The 19,433-nt window shown below is 40.5% G+C and overlaps 1 pseudogene across 1 annotated transcript in view; it reads right to left on the reverse strand.

Annotated features, from left to right (window-relative positions):
• LOC144374619 (transport and Golgi organization protein 1 homolog) overlaps positions 1-5,384 on the reverse strand; it is a 135,900-nt pseudogene extending 130,516 nt beyond the window's left edge. Inside the window, exon 1 of the transcript XR_013433974.1 lies at positions 5,161-5,384. The product of XR_013433974.1 is annotated as a transport and Golgi organization protein 1 homolog (transcript). The remainder of the gene's footprint in view (positions 1-5,160) is intronic.
• Positions 5,385-19,433: the final 14,049 nt, after the last annotated feature.

The raw sequence follows: 19,433 nt of genomic DNA on the forward strand, positions 1-19,433 counted from the left end.
CTACCATGAACAAGGACCCTGTCATATCACTGTCAAGGCCTAATCCTACCTAAGTTATCACCTGCTGAAGTAAATTAAAGTCAAGAAAGTAAACATTTAATGAATATTCACTTGCCTTTGGTCCAAGAAAGTCTTAGAAATAAGCTTTCCTTTAATTAAAAATAAAAATAACCCAGAAAGCTGAAATAAGATCTGAGGAACACTCAACACAGGTCAGCCAGTCAGCACAAGTAAGAGTTGGCAGTGCCCAGGTGAAACTGCTCCAGGATGTGACTGTAACACCATTCTGTTCATGCAAAAATTTGGAAAACAGATTTTCTGGGCAGAACTGGGGACTAACATCTCCACTACCAAGTTCAAAGCCAAAAAATAAACCTGGTACAAAGGTACCCGTGGTTCTGAAAATAGCTCACTATCTTTACAGACAGCAAATACATCAAGCCTTGGGACTGAGACACGCACCAATCCATCAACCAACTGACAAGCCAGTGTTATGTACTAAGTGCTCTGAAGCATAGTCACACATATAAGAAAGACATAATTCTAGGCCTTAAGGAACTTTAAATCAAGTTTAAAAAATAAGACAGAAATGAATGGAAAAACAAAAAAAAAATGCAAACCAGATTGAAAGGCTGGCATTCTAACAGCCAGAGAAGTAGTAGATTGTTGCTCTGGAGGCCAAATCAATTGGGGAGAGCCCAAAGAGGGATGCTCAGCAAGGCTGGTTTCACAAGGAGTGGGACTCACCAGGATGTTTGCAGACTGAGAAAAGCAGAGAAGAGCCCTACACTGTTCTAGGTGCCCTTCAGTCTTGAAGGACAGATGGGAATCACCTCTCCCTGGGCCATGCGAGGCTGAAGGAGGAAGAAGAGAATGTGTGGAGAAGGAAGAGACTGACACACTGCTAAGGCAGAGATGTGTAAGGCAGCCATGGTGGGGAAGGCTACAGCAAAAGGCTCTGGTGTAGAGCAGGCCAGACTGTGGAGACCTCAAACTCCAAACTAATGAATTATTTCCAATTACTGGTAAGACACTTGATGATGTGGCCCAGAAGTATCACAATGAACTGTGTTTGGGTCTTCCCTAAACAGGTTCATGTAAGTCTACACTGTCCACACAAAAGAAGTAGAGCAAATTTTTTTTAATGTGTTAAAAGTTGAAAAACCAACATATTTTCATAGATATTTAAATAAAGTCATATCACTGTGACTAAGTTTTAGATCATGCAGTAAATCATACATATCTGAATAAGAGCTATAACTACCGAAAGATCCATTTTAAACAGCACTAAAAAATGACTTCTGAAAGGCAAATCTAATCCTCCTACACCTACTCCATCACTTCACCCTCTCCCAAAAACCTGACTAGGGTCTTTATTTTCCTTTAAGCATTACAGGTTTCTTTATGTACCTGGAAGGAAGAGCTGTTAGTCATCAGTCTGGATGGTGTGGGTTAATAGGGTCTTTGTTCAGAAAATTTAATTATAGGTTTGAACCTTGGATGAATGCAAAAGAAAAACACTGGAGGGGACTCTCAGCTAATCTGCCAACTAAGTGGACCCATGCGACTTCAGGAGTGTCCCTGGGTGCATTGTAGAGGCAGTTTCTTCCCTGTTGTCTGTAGCATGTCCTGCCCTAGTTTACTCCTAATTTGCTTCTCTGGCCTGATCTCTGACTGTCCTACAACAACCATTTCTGACAAAGGGCTCTGCAACCAAAGGCCCAAAGATGCTAAACCATAATTTTGGCAGTTTTATACCCTTTAGAGTTTTATATACCCTTCTGCCTCAATGCAGGCAGCACAACTAAGACTGCGCTCCTGTGCACTGGCTCCAGGCAACCTCAGAGCTTTCCCACCTTTGACCCCAAAGTCTTTGCAGAGGAAACAAGAGTTTAAAACCTGGCTTTAACATACCTCTACATTCACCAAATACTTTGACTCTGGCAAGTGATTATCTGAGGAAAGCTGCTGAACCAAGGGTATTTGGGGCTGCATTTTATACTTTGTTATCCTAGAGATACCAGTATTTAAAAAATATGAACTAGAAACAAAATAAAATGCAATAACTGTTAAAAGACTAGAGTTTGAAAGTTTTCTGAGCAAGAAAGGAGAAAACTGACTAATAAAAAACCTGCTTTTTAATTCCACAGGAAATCTAAAATTGATGCCAGTATTACAAAAGGATAAAAGTGCTGACCAAAAAATGTCAGCGAAATCAACACAAAATGCATAAAGAGAACCTCCCAAAGTAGTGGAGCTCTGAATGCCTGGAAATCTCGTTTCCTCCAAAAGCTCAGTTAAGTGATGATAAAATTCCTAGTTTAAAAAAAAGTAAGGGAAACTGTTTTAATCAAATTAACATGTCCAAACATTCAGATTCCTAAAGAAAAGTAATATGTGAATATAATGCATAGGAATTGTTAGGGCTACAATTAATTGAAAGGTGAATAGGTTATTCTGGAACCAAGAACTCTGGTTTCTCTTTATTTCCATCATTCTTTCATTCACTGACTAATATGTATGGCATTCTGAAGGATTAAAAAAAAAATTGAATCAAGCATTCAATACCCTCAAGTGCTGGGGAAGTCAAAAATCAAAATCTTAAAACAACTAATCCAAAGCTCTCCTGTTTTGAAACCTCCCTTAAACATTAAAAGGCATTTCCAGTTCAAAATTCAAAGGTAATGATTCCCAATGAGCAATGATTATTTGCAGAGACATGTGGTAAACATTTCCTAGGGAAATGAAAAAAGGTCAAAGGTAAAAGACAACAGAGAAGAGCTGCAACATCTCAGCAAGTTACAAATTTAAGGGGTAACGGACACACACACAACCTCCATCCATTAGAAGCTGAGATTTAAAAGAAAAGCTGAGGCTTCTCTGGGGTGAATATCATGACATCTGTTCTCTTCTCATAACAGCAACTAAGTTGATTTAAGAAAATATTCTCTCTCTCTTTTCTAGAGCTGTTGGTTCATAATTACATGATTTTTCTTGAGCTTTGGTTTCCTTAAGATGTGTTTATTCTGCACATCTGCTCTCCCCATACCTGATTACACAAAGGTATCATAAAGAGCAAACCAACAGGTATAAAGAGACCAGCCCTCAAAACAGATCAAAGCAAAAAGCCCATGGAGTCCTTTGGAAATCTTGGCTGGCAGCTCTTGTAAATAAAAGTGCTTCTAAAGCAGAAAGCATTAAACTACCATATTTATATAGGGCGTGATTGACAGGTCAGTTATTAACTTCATAAAAACACAGGCAATGTTAACTAGCAAGAATGTTTGTTCTAGCTGTTCTATCTGAAGGAAAATGAAATCCAAGATAGAATGGCTTGTTCTCTGTTTCTTTTAAGTATTTATTTTAGAACCGTGCAGTATAAAAGAATGTTTTTTCAAGTCAGTGAACTTAAGCTATTTTGCTTACTGTTCTGGAATTTAAGTATGTTGTTATAATTCTTTAGAAAACAAATGTTACATTTACTAAAGTCAAATTCCAATGGTGCACCATGATCTTTTCAAGCCCTCAACAATTTTTTACTCTTCTGAGTTACTAAAACTAAAGAAATTTACATTAATTCATCTTTCTTCCAGTAACTAACATGTATCAAATCAGGGAATCAAAGTGCAGGCAGACTTCCTCCCAGTGCTCTGGATGCAAGCATGTGTTCCTTGAACTGCTTATGGCAACAGACCTAAAATCTGCCAAAAGGAGAAAAGAATGAAGGGTCTGTATTTTATTAATATTATTTTGAGGGCTTATTTTTATCTATACATTCTATCATGTGTGATCACTTATTGCAATATTACAAGGCAGTATATTTTATTTTAAAAATTCTCTCAGAAAATAATGTCAGCTGCAGGTAAATATACAGTCAGGAAATCCTGTAGAAGAACTCAAGTCCATTTCTGCAAGCAATAACTTTTATCTTGAAACTTACTTAACATGGTTAGCGCCCACACCCATCCCAGTGGGTACTGACAAAAAAAAAAAAAAAGAAAATGTCAGCTAACTTAAAAAAATGTTTCTCCAATTTGAAAAGTGACTTCTCTAGTAGTTGTTTTGAGCAACTATATAGCAAGGAAGTATACAAAACTTCTATTTACCCAGTCTATGCTCTTATTCATTTATATGATGATTTTTTTAAAGTAACAAGGAAAAGGTAGAAGGAAAAGTTAGAAGGAAAAACAAGGTTTTGCTTTTTAGAATCAATCAACAAATACTTTTAAGATTGGAGTTACATAAATTTGGCATTTCCTAGCCAAATAAATGCTTATGAAGTGGACTGGTGTTTATGTGCATGTTTGTTTATGTGCATGTTTGTTTATGTGTGTTTAATATTCTCAAGCCTCAGAGTTTTTCCATGTAAACAAAAGTTTTGTTAAATGCCTCTTGAATTAAATTTAAAAGGCTATTTGTTATCAAAATGTTTCACTCATAGTAAAGGCTGTCATCATATGAGCTGCACACTAAACACAAGAGCAAACCCCAAATCCCAGAAAAACTATCCGTGCTCATCAGTACATTTAATGCAGCACAATCCTGATTCCTCCAGAGTTCCTACAAACAACAGTCCTTCAGAACACAGAATTCTTATGAAATAAATACTCAATCTTAGAACATGCCCTGGCCTCCTCCACTACCCACACATCCCCGCCCCTCCTGCAGGACTATATTTTCAAATTGAATATTTGTTTTGACACACTTCTGCTTACTTAATTCTCTGGTAAAGGATTTCTTGTGCACTCCTAGCCAGTAATGAACTTTTTGCCAGAAAATATGCAACTCTTAGCATGACAAGAATAAGGGGGTAAAAAACCCTTCCATCGAGACTTCCAGAATTGAAGATAAAAGCAGGTATACTGGATGAAGAGAACCCTTTCCCCTAACATTATAACTTCCTCTTGTTTTCCCTGCTTCACACCACTGTGAGGAGGAAAACCTTCATTTGGCAGTTTCACATACCTTCTCTACACTATTTAAAGCAAGGAGAAACTATTACTCCAATCTTGATTTCTAATTAAAGAACTACTTATTCAAATGAAAAATGTAGGTTAGCTAATCCTACTCAGGGAGTAAATCTCCAAAACAATTTCTTAATAACAGTTTATCAAGAAAATTAAAATCCATTGAATTCATTTAATCCAGTGGAATACTTACTTCTCTTTCATTATTTCTCCAGTTACATTTAAGGAACCCAACACTCAAAAACTTAACAATGCAAGATGGCTCCACCTTTCCCACTGAATTCAGAAGGGCTGGGTGGGAATCACTCTGTGCTCCTTGGCGAGCTTAGGGTGTGGGTGAAGCACCTCCTCCACGACTACCCTGAATCTTGAGAGGGCAAATCCACAGAATAGACTTCCTTCATGGGTGGATTCAGGCACTCTGTAACAAAATAAAACACAACTGATGGATCTTGAAACAGAAAAGCATATCCCAAACAATTTTAGATTATTGAAATGCTTGTGAGCTGACAGATCCTCTTCCTGCACACATCACTTACTTACTGATGTCTCCTGGCATCTATCCTCACCCCACTGGTGATCTCATTCACTCTTGGTACGGTATATCATCTCCACACAGATGACTCCTTCATCTAGCCCAGACTCCACTCACATATCTAACTGCCAAATGGATATGACCCACTCCACATGCCTCAGTATCTCAAAACATAGTTGCAAAACTGAACTTGAAATCTTCCCTCAACAATCTGTTCTTTCTAAATCTTCACCTTTACAAATGGTCCCAGAAACTATCCAAGCCAAAACTCCACTATCTTTCCTCTTCCCTGGTCCCCTCATTTTCCATCAAGTCCTATCAAATCTACTATTATACTCTCTCTTGTAATCAATATCCCTCTCCATCCTCCTTGCCTGCCTCAATTTTCCCCAAAGCACAACTTTCTTTTCTCACCACTTGGTCCATACAGTTTTCCAAAATGGGTTCTTTAAAACACAGTTCTTTGCAAAATATCCCACAAGAAGAATTCCATGACTCAATATTTTAAATGAGTATTCACATTAAAGTGCTCAAGAAAGCCTGGGTTGAAGATACACATTCACACCAACCCATCTATGCCACACCTGTTCTCCTGGCTCCCTTTCTCCACACAGTTTTTCTTCATCTAGCTAATCTCTACTCATCTTTCAAGCTCAGACCCTGACTCTTATAGGAAGCCTGTCTGAGAGATACCATTTATCTCCATTTCAAGCTTTTAAATTTCTTCTTGCCATCTCTATACCGTACTATGGTCATGTACTTTGGAACATATCTGCTCTGCTGGATTCTGAGATGCTTAAGAGCAAAGATTTTCCACTTATGTGCCTTTTAATGCTTAGCACATTGGTGGTACACAGGAGTACGTCAATAAACCTACATGAGCAAATGAATGCTAACATGCATTTGCTCATGCCAACTCCTAACTTAATCAAACAAAAGCCCTACAGGTAGTTTCCCAATTCTGTACATGAAGCAACTAAAGGAGAAAAAAATGGATAAGTTTCATTATTCCTCTAATATGACACTTTTTTTTTATCTCCTGCAGGGTATACATGAGTAATTCTACTCAACTTCTCAGGAAAGAGGACATGATTAAACCACTGGAAAACTGCTTGGCAAAACTCTTGTTACTTTTAGAAATACTGTATATTATTGAACAAAAAAAACTTTGATGTAATGGAAAAATAACTGGGTTAGGAGTCACATTTGAATTCAAACACCAGCTCTGCTTCACACTAGGTATGAGGCATGTAGCAAATTAATCATCTAAACTCCAAGTGTGTCATCTAGAATGAGGACAATAATACTTTCCATATTGAACATTCCTATTAGGAATACATAAGATAAGTATAAGAAAGCCCTCTGCAGGCTTTGTTATAAAGTTGGATATGCCAATGCTGTTTCCACCTTGAACAATATAATGGAATGATGTTTACCTCCCCATCTAGCAATATTTATGATTGATTACTATATATTTCTATTTTTACTTCCCTTGATGATAACTAGTCCAAATAACTGGAAAAGTTTTTAAATCTGCATACTGAAAGTTAAGAAACTTTCTACTAAATTGAACCAATCAAAGCATATCTGCTTTGAGGCTTGGAGTATAAACTGGGAAATAAGAAAAACCATTGAGTATTTAATAAAAAGCTCAACAACAGTCTTAAAAATTTCAACAAAATCATGACCAGTACAACTGGCTAGACTATCTACACTGCAGAGACTGTCCACACTCTTTTGTCACTAATGGAATCTTATATAATATAGTCAATGCTCCCAGCCCTACAAACTATGAACAGCTCAGTAGATAAATCTCAATAAGCCTCCACATCAAACAGACTGGAAGAAATCAAAAGACCACTGAGCTAAGCCAGACCAGGCTGATATTTTGGTTTATTAGTTAACTGTTATGCTTGGAAAGACATAAAGCTTAATTGCAAGGCTTGAGGTGTATGTAAAAAATGCCTGACTTAAGTAGAAATACTGATCAGAGCATCTGTCACTAGCTAAAATACGTGGAGATCTTTACCGGGGATATTTTTTGTTATTTTTATTTTAAATAAATGAAAATAGCCAGTTACACAGTGACTAAACATGAATCATTGTTTCAGCTTTTTGAGAATGCTAGGAAATACCAGGTGTAAATGAGGGAGTAACATTGCCATTAATCCAGGGCATGTGAAAGTTAAAAGGGGAAAGAATCTGGTTTAGTTTATGGCTTCTTGTGGTATTAACTGAAAGGGTAAAGTTTCTAAGCTGGAAGGCTTGAATTAAAATGTAAAAGATTAGGTTATTATTGAGTTCCTCTGTTACACCCAGCTTCCTGAGATAGTTAAGACAACACCCTACTAGCCATTTAGCCTAAGGCCCTGTGCAGTTTGTCACAGGGCCCGAACCAATCAGTTTGAATGTGTACCCGCTTAGGAATGACCAATCACCCCTGCCCGAGCTGTTCCCGCCAATGGATTTGCCAATCACGTCTCAGAGTTGTTGTTCAATTTCCCCGCGCCTCATGATGATTTGTTCTGATGTATGCAAAGCCCACCGCCCTCTCCAAAAAGTGTACTTAAGCTCTGCTTGACCTTTGCTCTGGGCTCTGGGCTGCTCTCCTTCCTTGAGTGAGCACAGAGCCCCAGTGCGCTGGAATGGATCCCCAATAAATCCCCTTTTGTCAATTGCATGGAGTAAGTCTCTTGTGTGGTCTCTCCCTCCGATGATCCGCCGGACCCCCTTTACATTAACCATAGGTTTCTCACAATTTTTTTTTTAAAGAGAGAGTGAGAGAGGAGAGAGAGAGAGAAAAAAAATTTTTTTTAATATTTATTTTTTAGTTCTCGGCAGACACAACATCTTTGTTGGTATGTGGTGCTGAGGATCCAACCTGGGCCACACGCATGCCAGGAGAGCGCGCTACCGCTTGAGCCACATCCCCAGCCCTCTCACAAATACTAATGAATACAACACTTTGAAACACTATATGGAAAAGTGAAATCCGGTGGTATAATCTGGATCTCTTAAACATTTTCTACTGAGTAACTCCAGTTGGCTGAATAAGCAACAAAAGCTAACATTTTTTAAAAGGCCCTAGGAGAAAGTTCTCCTAGTAAAGGTCTTATGAAAAGCTGAAAATGAGGTCCTCATCACTGCCTTCCTCTAATTTCCACCACTACCAAAGCTACCCAACTATACTCAAGCAGCATAGTGCATTAGGACATGCAAAGACTTAAAATGCAATCCCTCCCCTTTAGAACCTTGTGTTCACTTGAGAGTACATAACTAATTTACAAGAAAGAGACAGTACACAGCCTCTGGGGTGGTACAGGAGAGTCCTATGGAACAAAAAAAAACAACAAATGCTGAGATGACAATTAAAACAATGGGCACTAAAGGAGAGTTTCCTATATACTAAGCACCAGCCTTAGGCCCTCTACACCAGCCTTAGGCCCTCTTAGCTTTATCACATTTGCTCCTCACAATTCCAGAGGCAGACTCTATTGTCATTCACATTTTATAAGGATACTGAGACAAAGAAATGGAGGCTCAGGGGACTAAGTAACTTACACCAGAAATCAAATGTAGACATGCCTATTTCTACATTCATCTTCTTTGCCTGCTCCTAGGGCAGAGCCTGAAGAAGGCAGTATGGACTACTACAGAGCTGCAGCCCCAGAGTCTGCTCTCCAGAAAACCAGTTTTAGGAAGACCATTGGACTGAACCCAAGGATGGAAATCAGCATAGTTTAAGAAGAAGGGAGAGGCAGGCATTTAGGAGCAGAAAAACCATGAACAAAAGCACTCAAAGTAAAAGCTTAACATTCAAAGGAACAATAGGGAGATTAGCTTGATTAGTGTGTGGGTATATGTTTGGAATGGGAGAAGGTAGTTGGCAGGCTTTAATAAATATTTGTAAGTTTGAATAATGCGAGATAAGGTGAAAAGGGCCTTGAAAGCAAAGCTGAAGAAAATGCAATTAACCAACAAATAACTTGAGCAAATGTTCAGCCTCCCTAGTAATAAAAGCAATGTAAATTGAAACACCAAGGTCTTTTCCTTCTCACATTCCCTGAAATTTGCACTAAAAAAAATACTTATTTCTGGGGCTAGGGTTGTGGCTCAATGGTAGAGTGCTCTGCTAGCATGCATGAGGCACTGGTTCGATCCTCAGTACCACATAAATGTGAAACAAAAATACTGTGTCCACCTAAAACTAAAAAATAAATATTTTTTTAAAATGCTTACTCTTAGTACTAGGAAGATTGCACATGCTGGTAAATGTGTTAATTGGTATCAGTTAAAAGAAACTTGGCTATTAGTTTCATGGAATGTTTATATTCTTCAGTCCAGCAATCTCCCTTTCAATAATCATAAAAACATGGACAGGGGCTGGGGTTATGGCTCAGTGGTAGAGTGCTCACCTCACATGTGCGAGGTCCTAGGTTCGATCCTTAGCACCACATAAAGATAAATAAATAAAATAACGGTATTGTATCTAACTACAAACTAAAAAAAACAAATTTTTTTAAAAAAAAAACAAAGATAAAATTCATGAGAGAATATTCCTTGCATCACTATCTATAGTGGGGGAAAATCAGATAAAATGCTCAAGATTGTTGATTAAAATAAAAATAACTCTTTTAAAAAGAAAAAAGGCCAATTAGAGCAATAAACTTTATACTATGTGAAATGAAAAGTGAAACGTGTGACTGGAAGTGAAATGGAACCTGTTTTTTCAAGAAAATTAATTTATTAAGAAATATGACGGGCTGGCGATGTGGCTCAAGAGGTAGCATGCTCGCCTGGCATGCGTGCGGCTCAGATTCGATCCTCAGCACCACATACAAAGATGTTGTGTCCGCCAAAAACTAAAAAATTTTTTAAAAATTCTCTCTCTCCCCTCCCTCTCTCTCTCTCACTCTCTCTTAAGAAAAAAAAAGAAATATGACAACTTGTGGGTTGGGGTGTGGCTCAGTGGCAGAGCCCTTGCCTAGCACAAGTGAGGCCTTGGGTTCGATCCTCGGCACCACATAAAAAATAAATAAATTATAAAATAAAGAACTCTGAAAAAAAAGGAAGAAAGAAAAGAAATATGACAATATGTAAAACCTAACAGTATAGAATGCAACAACAAGTCGTGTCCTGTGACCTAGAAATCACACACAGGAGACTCTACTTGCAGAAAGAGGCTTACACATTAAAACACTTTATAAACAAAGATACACAGCAGTCTGTTAATTTTTTTTTAACTAGGAGGATTATAAATTATCAAACAAAAATGAAAAGTGATTCCTACCAGTGAAAAAAGAAGGGTGTGTGTAGAATAACTACAAATACATTTTATAAAAACTAAATACTCATGAATTAAAAAAAAGGTCCAGAAAACACAGCAAAATGACAACTGCAATGCAATAGCCTAGGTGAAGACAATAAAACTGTGTAACTTTTTCATATTTTTCTTAATAAGCACATATTACTTTCAACATACAAAGAGAGAAGAAGAGTGAAACAGAAGAGTAGGAGTGAAGTCCTGGAAACCACAGCGTCATCTTCCCCCCACCAAGGTTCTGCCCATACTTAACTACCCCATGTCAAATCGACACACTGGCCACAAAGAAGAGAGATGCTAGTTGGAAAGCAAACCTTTTGACTATAAGGAAAGAAAACTCAGCCATGGCACTGAAACCAGGAAGTACCTGAAGGACCAAAAAACAAGGCTGACTGTTGGAAAAAAAAGAGTGTAGGAAAAGATTTGGGAGTCCAAAGACCTACTGAAAATGTACCAGTGTTTTCTTTTAATTCACAAATGCACCCAGGTCTCTGAAGATTCAAGATTTTTCTAAGTAAACGGATCAAAAAACACAGAACAAGGAGAAGAGAAAATACTCTGACATATCATTTATTGTTCCCCATAGAGAATAAGATATTGCCAATTACAGAGTACCTCTGATTATAAAGAATACACACTAGAAATCAGGGAGTCCCTCTGAGAAATCTCCTTAAAGAGCTGGCCTACCTCTAAGCACTTCCTACCACATGAGCTATATCACATATACCATAGAGAAAAACGGGAAGAATACTCAGATGCTCGCCTCTTGGATTATACCAGAACAATGGTATAATATTTGATTCCTCTCTCTTCTTCTTTATCATTGCTGTCACTTCACAATAAGACTGACCTGTTCCTTGATTGTGTTTTACTTTATTTCATTGTAAGCACACTATATGTTCCGTGAGAATAGGCTGTTCTTAGATCTTTTTTGGTGTCACCTAGTACTAAGCCCTGTATACAGTTGATAGTTAATACATATTTATTGATAGATATCAGGCTAGGTGCTCAAAGTCATTCCAGACTAAGGTAAATTGAGAAACATGATTCCTTCTGCTACTGTGATTTTTTAAAATAATTCTATGAAGAGTGACATTACTCCAGGTGTCACTATACATGACTGTAATCCCAGCTACTTGGAAGGCTGAGGCAGGAGGATCCCAGCCTTGGCAACTTAACAAGACCTTATCTCAAAATAAAAAATAAAGAAGGCTGGGGATACAGCTAAGTGGTAGAGCACTTGCCTAGCAGGCATGAAGCCCAGGTGTAGTCCTTAGGACTACCAAAAAAAAAAAAAGAAAGGAAGAAAGAAAGAAAGAAAAGAGGGTTATTATACAGAAGGCCCTAAAAAACCATTAAAAATTCTATTTAATGGGGAGCAGGAAGAAACGTCCACAGAAAATGCCAGGGATTCCACAGGATTCAATTTTCATGGACAAGCCAACCAGTTTGGCAATGCATAAGGGCACAATTTTAAATGCAGCCAGGGCTGAAAACAGGAAGGATATACACAATCAAGTATTTAGGGACAGTATGTTCCTTGGTGGAAGGCCACAACTTATAGTCATATGGCAAATGAAATACATGATATTATAAATGGTGGCATTGCAGGTAGCCCACAGAAGTTATTTACTTCACCACTGGAACAATATACTTTTATAATGATAAATAATTGAAAACTAGTTCATTGAAATATTGGAAAGCAATCAAGGAGAACACCACTAAAAGAACTTCTTTTCTCTGAAATATAGAAGCTTCAGGGAAAGTTCTCAATTAAAGCATTAAGGAGTTGGAGATGACCTGTGCTGGGTTTCTGGGGGAAACTAGGCACTTGTGACCCTTAGAAGTCAGTGACACAATATTTTTAATACACATAATTACATTTCCAAATGCAGGTAGGGGAGGCAGAGCACCAATATTGCTCTGCGTTGACCACATTTTCTAGCAGCAATATAAACAAAAGGTGAGGGAAGATTTTCCCACATTAATGGAAGAACTGGAAGAGACACAGGGAGAAAGTGTGTTTAAAAGACATTAGCAAGAGCTCTGCTACAGCCACGTCTGCACAGTGCAGCGGGAGTGAGGCTCTTCCCATGAGGAAGAGCAAAGTCCACAGTTACCTTCAGCTTCCCACCTTGCTTTATAGGTAACTTTACAGTTGAGTCCAAGTCTTGCCTCTCCTCTTCCATTGTTCTTCAGAGATTTGCATCCTATTTTATAAATGTGTGTCATCCCCTCATCCCCTCAGTGCTTGAACCTACCTCGTATACTTGCTGAATGAATGATGAAGAAAAAAAATGTCAGAATGCCTAACCTGGACACCAGTTACACAGAAATGGAACCACAGGCATAGGAAAGCTTTGATTAAAGGGGTGACAGAGGGGATCAAGTGAATTACGGGACAGGGGTATGTAGCTGACCATTAGATGGATCTAAGTCAATTATTCAGATTTGAGAGGTTGTAGAAATAGATACAACTAAGATGAAGATGTCTTAAGAGCAAAAGAAAGGCAAGATGTCATGGAATTGTGCTTATAGAATGGAAAATTCTAGTCTTCCAAGATTTAGCAACTGGATCAGACGTACTGATCCTTGTCAAATGAAGCTAATCTAACCCTAACTTCTGTCAAGCCCAGCTGGTTTGCCCTGAGCCCAGAGCAAGCGCAGCTACGGGGGCGGGGCGGGCGGTCGCACAGGGGCGGAGGGGCGGGACCAGCGCCGCCGGGCACCGTCGCAAAAGACCCACGCGCTCGCCACCCGACCCCAGTAGCCCCCGCGGCCGCGCAGCGGCTTTAGGGAGCGTCACTAAATGACGACAGCCCCTCTCCCCGCGGGGCCACCGCCCAGGCTTGCTGGGAGCGTGTCTCAAGAGCCAGCCGGCTTGCGCTCAGGCTCCTCGAGAAGGGGGCCAAGGGGCCATCTGCAAAGTCTGACGGTCTGATAGCCCACTGCAGCAGAAGAACTGGGATTGTAATGCTTGGGGGGCTCGGCTTTCATTCATTCGTTTATTTATTCATTCAATCAATTCATTATTTATTTATTGGATGCCAGATGCAGTTGTTGGTGCTGAGAACAAAACAGATTAAATCTCTTGTCTTATTTGAACTTATATTCATGTGGAGGAGAATAAACGCAAGTCAATCAATAATTATCTGGTACTAATAACAGATATGAGCAAAATAAAACAGGAGGATGTGTTGGCAGCAGGCTACAGTAGACAAGGAAGGTCTCCCTAAGCAGCTGACATCAGCTGAGACCAAGGGTGAGAAAGAGCCAGCCACAAGTGAGGACAGAACAGTGCCACCAGGGGGAACAGCAGGGCAAAGGCCCTGAGGTGGAGAAAGGCCACTCTGGCCCCAGGTTGAACCCAAGGCCAGCAAGTGAAGTAGGAGACCTGTAGACAGGTGCACATCCCACGGAATAGGGAACCAAAGAGGAAACTGACATTGCTATAAGGAGAAGCAAGTCACGCCCTTCCACGCAAAACTGGCCTGACTCTGAAGGCAGGCCCTTGACTACTGAGCCGTAAACTGCCTCAGTGGTCTCTCTGGACCCTGCAGCTCATTCTGTAGGCAAATTGGTGTCCTATCCCATCACTTTAGCACAGGACCATATCTAAAGACCAGCCTTGATCCAGAGCACCTCAGAAGGCAGTGAGCAATAGCTAGAGACCCATGGGGAGTGACAGCAGCACCCCACCATCTTCAAGAAGCTCCCAGATGAATCCAAGAGGCAAGTGTCCCCCATGTGGGAACATCTGAAACCAGAGCCCTGTCTTGGAATATGTCAGAAGCCAGGAGTGGGGAACTTTTCAGGGATTCTGTGAGAACCAAAATTAATCCTACTCTATATTCCTAAAGCAATTTGAACTTTTTCCACTGTTAACTTGACCCTTTTAAGGGGAGGCTATAGAGCCAGACTGCCGGGGTTCTTTAACTCCCAGCTCTTCCATTCTTAGCTTGTGACCTTAAGCAAGTTAGTTAAACTCTCTGTACCTTAATACAATGGGAATGTCATTAGTAATGACCATATGAGATTGTTCTGAGGATTTGACTGATACATGCAATGCCTGACACATGGCAAATGCACATGGGTTTCGCCTTATCCAACAGCCCTGGGAAATGGGATGGGAGAGAAGAGGCTTTAAAAAGAGAAGCAGAGAATTTTGATTTGGATAGATGTGGGTTCAACTCTTGGCTTGGCCTAAACTTTACTGTGTGACCTTGAGCAAACCTCTTATCTCTCTGAGTTTCTGTTCATTTGTGATATGCACCCCACCCCGTGCCACCTACCCCACAGGGATGTGATGTAGATTAGGTGAGGTTAGTGTGGAAAGGCCCTGAACCAAACTCTCTAAACTAATCTGATTTTGAATACTTTTTCTTTAGCCAATATAATAACCCTTTTTAACACCCATGTCTAAGAAATATTTTTAGATGCACAGAAAAGTTTTGACTTTTAAGAACAATACAAGGGCTGGGGATGTGGCTCAAGCGGTAGCGCGCTCGCCTGGCATGCGTTCGGCCAGGGTTCAATCCTCAGCACCACATACAAACAAAGATGTTGTGTCTGCCGAAAACTAAAAAATAAATATTAAAATTCTCTGTGTGTGTGTGTGTGTGTGTGTCTCTCTCTCTTTAAAAAAAAGAAAAAAAAAAGAACAATACAACACATTTGTACACTCTCCACCTGAATTCAACAATTGTTATCCTTGCTGGCTGCGATGGCACATGCCTATAATCCCAGCAAGTCTGGAGGCTGAGACAGAAGGATCACAAATTTGAGGCCAACCTAGGCAATTTAGCAAGACCCTGTCTCAAAATTTAAAAATAAATAAATAAAAAGGATAAAGCTTGGTGGTACAGTGCCTGCCCCTGGGTTCAATTTCCAGTGGGGGAAGGGGGGCAGCAAGAACAAGTAAATTAGCAATCGTATCATATCCTTATAATTTCTGGTCTATTCTGGAGGCCTTGACAAGGAGGTCTTGCTACATCCAGACTAAATACTGATGACCAACCTCTGTTACATCTCTCCCTCTTTTTCTTCCTGTTTGGCAGTACTGGGGACTGATCCAGGAGCTAAACTGTATCCCTAGCTCTTTTTATCTTATTTTATTTTATTTTGAGCCAGGGTCTGACTGGCCTCAAACTTGCAATCCTCCTGCCTCTGTCTCCTGAGTAGCTAGGATTACAGGTTACTTTTTTTTTTAATGGAAGAAGGGAGAAAAAAGATATCGGGGGTCCCTGTCTCAATTCCCCCCATCATGCTCCTTTTTCATCTCCAAGTTAAGTTTCCAGCTCACCTGGGTATTCGTTTTTCATTCATTCCTTCCCTGGACTGCTCAATCCCTCCGTCAAACAGACTTGAATTCTGCTTCCTGCTCGAGTGTTACCTCTCCCAAGACTTTCCTCCAAGGGAGCTTCCCTGTCCCCAGCCTCTCTGTCCATCCCTGACCCGTCTGAGGCATTTTTCATCCCCTGCCATCGTATGGTCCATGCATGTATTCACTTGTTCGTTTTTCTGTCTCCCAGATCAGAAACTACATTCCCCAAGGGCAGGGATTTTGAATCATTTTCTGCCATATTCTTGCATGTTACACAGTGTCCAGGGCCAGTACGTGCTCAATAATTGTTGAACAAATGCTGGAAAGACACCAGATGTGCTTTGAGCGCATGCTGGGCCTGACAGGGGCAGAGATGACTAAGTGAAGGTTCCTGTAGTCCTGCTGTGGGATGACAGGGAGGTGAGCAAGATGGTACAAGGAGGTGAAGGCAGGACTCATTGTAGCTGGCCTTAGGGAAGGCAACCTGAGAAATTCTAGACTGACTTTGAAGGGACATGAGACAGATTTGCTCAAGGGGCAGTGACGGAGGCACCTGGCTGGCTGCAGCAGCTGGTTCCTGCAAGAAACAGGAAAAGGTGAGAACTGAGACTGGAAGACCTTGACCCTGGAGCTCAGCAGGCCCCTGGAGCCAGCCATATCTGGTGATCAACCGGTCCTACCTCCTCCTGGCCTTCCTCTTTCATTCACACCAGTTGCTTCATCTCCTGGACCTTCATTTGCACAACTGTAAAATGGAGATCCTATAGTTCCTTGCCTTAGAGTTGCCAAGAGGATTCGGGAAAGAGTCCCTCCAGTTCCTGGCATGTAACAGTGCTCAATCCACGGGAGCCTTGCTGTTCTTACACTGTTTCCTGTGAGCTGTACAGAGCCCTTGGAGGTTCTGGAGCAGGGGAATGGCCTAAAGAAAGGGAGGCCCCTGAGTAGATCTCAGGAGAGCATAGTTGAGCCTCCTGTGCTTCTAACAGCCCAGCTGCAGGTTAGCCCAAGCCAAACACAAAAAGAAGGATCCAGCCTAAAGGTAAAAATCATAAGTATCACCTTGCCCTGCTCACCCCTTCCGACTCTCCTACAGCAGGTCCCAGGCCCACGCCCTGAGGAAGCCATTGCATAATCCATAAACATGCAGGAGTAAGATAACATCACAGAGCAGAGACTATAAGTTCAAACTCCAGGAGCAGCAGCCGAGAGCACAAGCATGCATATAACTGCAGCCATCAAGGGCTCCCAGTGCCAAGAACTCCTGAAGGCTGAGCAGTGGTTGACCCTGAGATTCACCCTGGTAGCCTAAAGCTGAGCTATGGCTAATCAGTCACTCTCAGGAGAAATGAGACTCAGAGCAGAAGGGACACTTATCACTTCCTGTCAGCAGCTATAAAAGTCAGTGGGTCCTATGCCATTCTTTTCTCTCTACCAAATAACCATCATGTTCTACAGAGCAGCTGAGTTCTAGAATGAAAAGGAATCCTCCAACTGCCTTGGACTAGTGATGAACTCATAGCATGAACAAGAAAGAAAACATTGTTTTAAGCTTTAGATATCAGGGCTGTTTGTTACTGCAGCATAACCTGGCCTATCCTAACTGAATATAAATATACTCTTCTGCAACTTGCTTTCTCTTGACATCATTTCTGTAACATGAATCCATAATGATACATGAAAATTGAGTTTATTTATTTCTACTGCTATATAATATTTTATCATATAACTAGGTCACACTTTTTTAAAAATCATTTTTCTGATGAGGTCTATTTAAGTCATTTACAATTTTTTGCTTAGTTTTCTTTTTTTTTAAAGAGAGAGAGAGAATTTTTTTAATATTTATTTTTTAGTTTTCGGCGGACACAACATCTTTGTTTGTATATGGAGCTGAGGATCGAACCCGGGCCGCACGCATACCAGGCAAGCGCACTACCGCTTGATCCACATTCCCAGCCCTGTTCTTAGTTTTCTATAGCTCTGTAGCCAAGTTCTTTTGTAAAAGGCAGATAGTAAATGTTGTTGGTTTTAACAAGCTGTACAATCCCTGGCACAACTACTTAAATCTGCTATTGTAGCATAAAAGCCACCATAGACAGTAAATGAACAAATGTGCATGGCTGTTCTGATAAAATTTTATTTACAAAGACAAGTGGTGGGCCAGATTTGCCCAGAGGTGATTGTTTGCTGAGCCTCGCTTTAGAGGATGAGCCTTTATTTCATGAAAGTATTTACAATAGGTTATTGTACTTAGTAAATATCAATTTTCTGTTTTGTCTTTAAAATTATTTTTATAAACTACCACCCTTCAGTTTATTTGATCTATTTCTCTTACCAGATTAAGCTTCTTCAAATATAATTTGTTTGTTTTGTTTTTGGTGCTGGGGATCGAACCCAAGGCCTTGTGCATGGAAGGCTAGCACTCTACCAACTGAGCTAGCCAGCCCCAAGCTTCTTCAAATATAATTTGCATCACATCATTCTTCTACCTCAAAACATTGGTGGCTCTTTATAGTCTGTAGAACTATTCCTAACCTTCATTTGGTCTTTAAGACCCTCCATAATCTGGCCACGCACTTTGTATCCTCTGCTTCTCTCCAACATGTAATAGAGCACAGCCATGGCCCATGTCTGCTCTCTTCCTCCAGCCCTCCTGAGGACTTCAAGCTTTTATACTGAAGAATGTCCTTAAGTAACAGCCTGTGATTCTACACCACCAGGAGACCAGTCAGCATTTCGGGAGTCTCTCCATGGTTGGGGGCTCAGTCAGCATTTCAGGAGTTCCTACAGGATTGGGGGCTCAGTCAGGGTTCCCGGAGCACATATGTGGGAGAGAGCTCAATCAGCCTCCCATAATTCCACACAGAAGGGGTTTCTGCTAACATTCCAAGTCCACACAGATGAGGAAGCTCTGCAGATGTTCCATCATGATAAGGAAAGCGGTTCTGTGGACGTTCCATGATTTCCTACCCAGGCAGGCGGTCTGCAAACAGAACAAAACTCAAGGCACAAGAAGGGGCTCTGCAAACATCCCATGATTAACTGTTCTTCAAAATTCTATATACAAGAAGAAGAAGTTGTTTTACGACCCCCAAATTCTATCCTCAGGAAGTACTCAGGAGTGTTTCGTGATTTCATAATGAGGAGGCTTTATTGTATTTCATAGTTCTACAGACAGAGACCGGCTGTGGAGACCTTTTGTCAAAGCAGATTCCACACTGGCTATCCTAAGACAGGAGAGAACTCCTCACAATGAACAACTCTGCCAAGAGAAGGGTGTCCATTTGC

Source organism: Ictidomys tridecemlineatus, unplaced genomic scaffold (assembly GCF_052094955.1).
Source record: "Ictidomys tridecemlineatus isolate mIctTri1 unplaced genomic scaffold, mIctTri1.hap1 Scaffold_78, whole genome shotgun sequence".
NCBI classification, from domain to species: Eukaryota; Metazoa; Chordata; class Mammalia; order Rodentia; family Sciuridae; genus Ictidomys; species Ictidomys tridecemlineatus.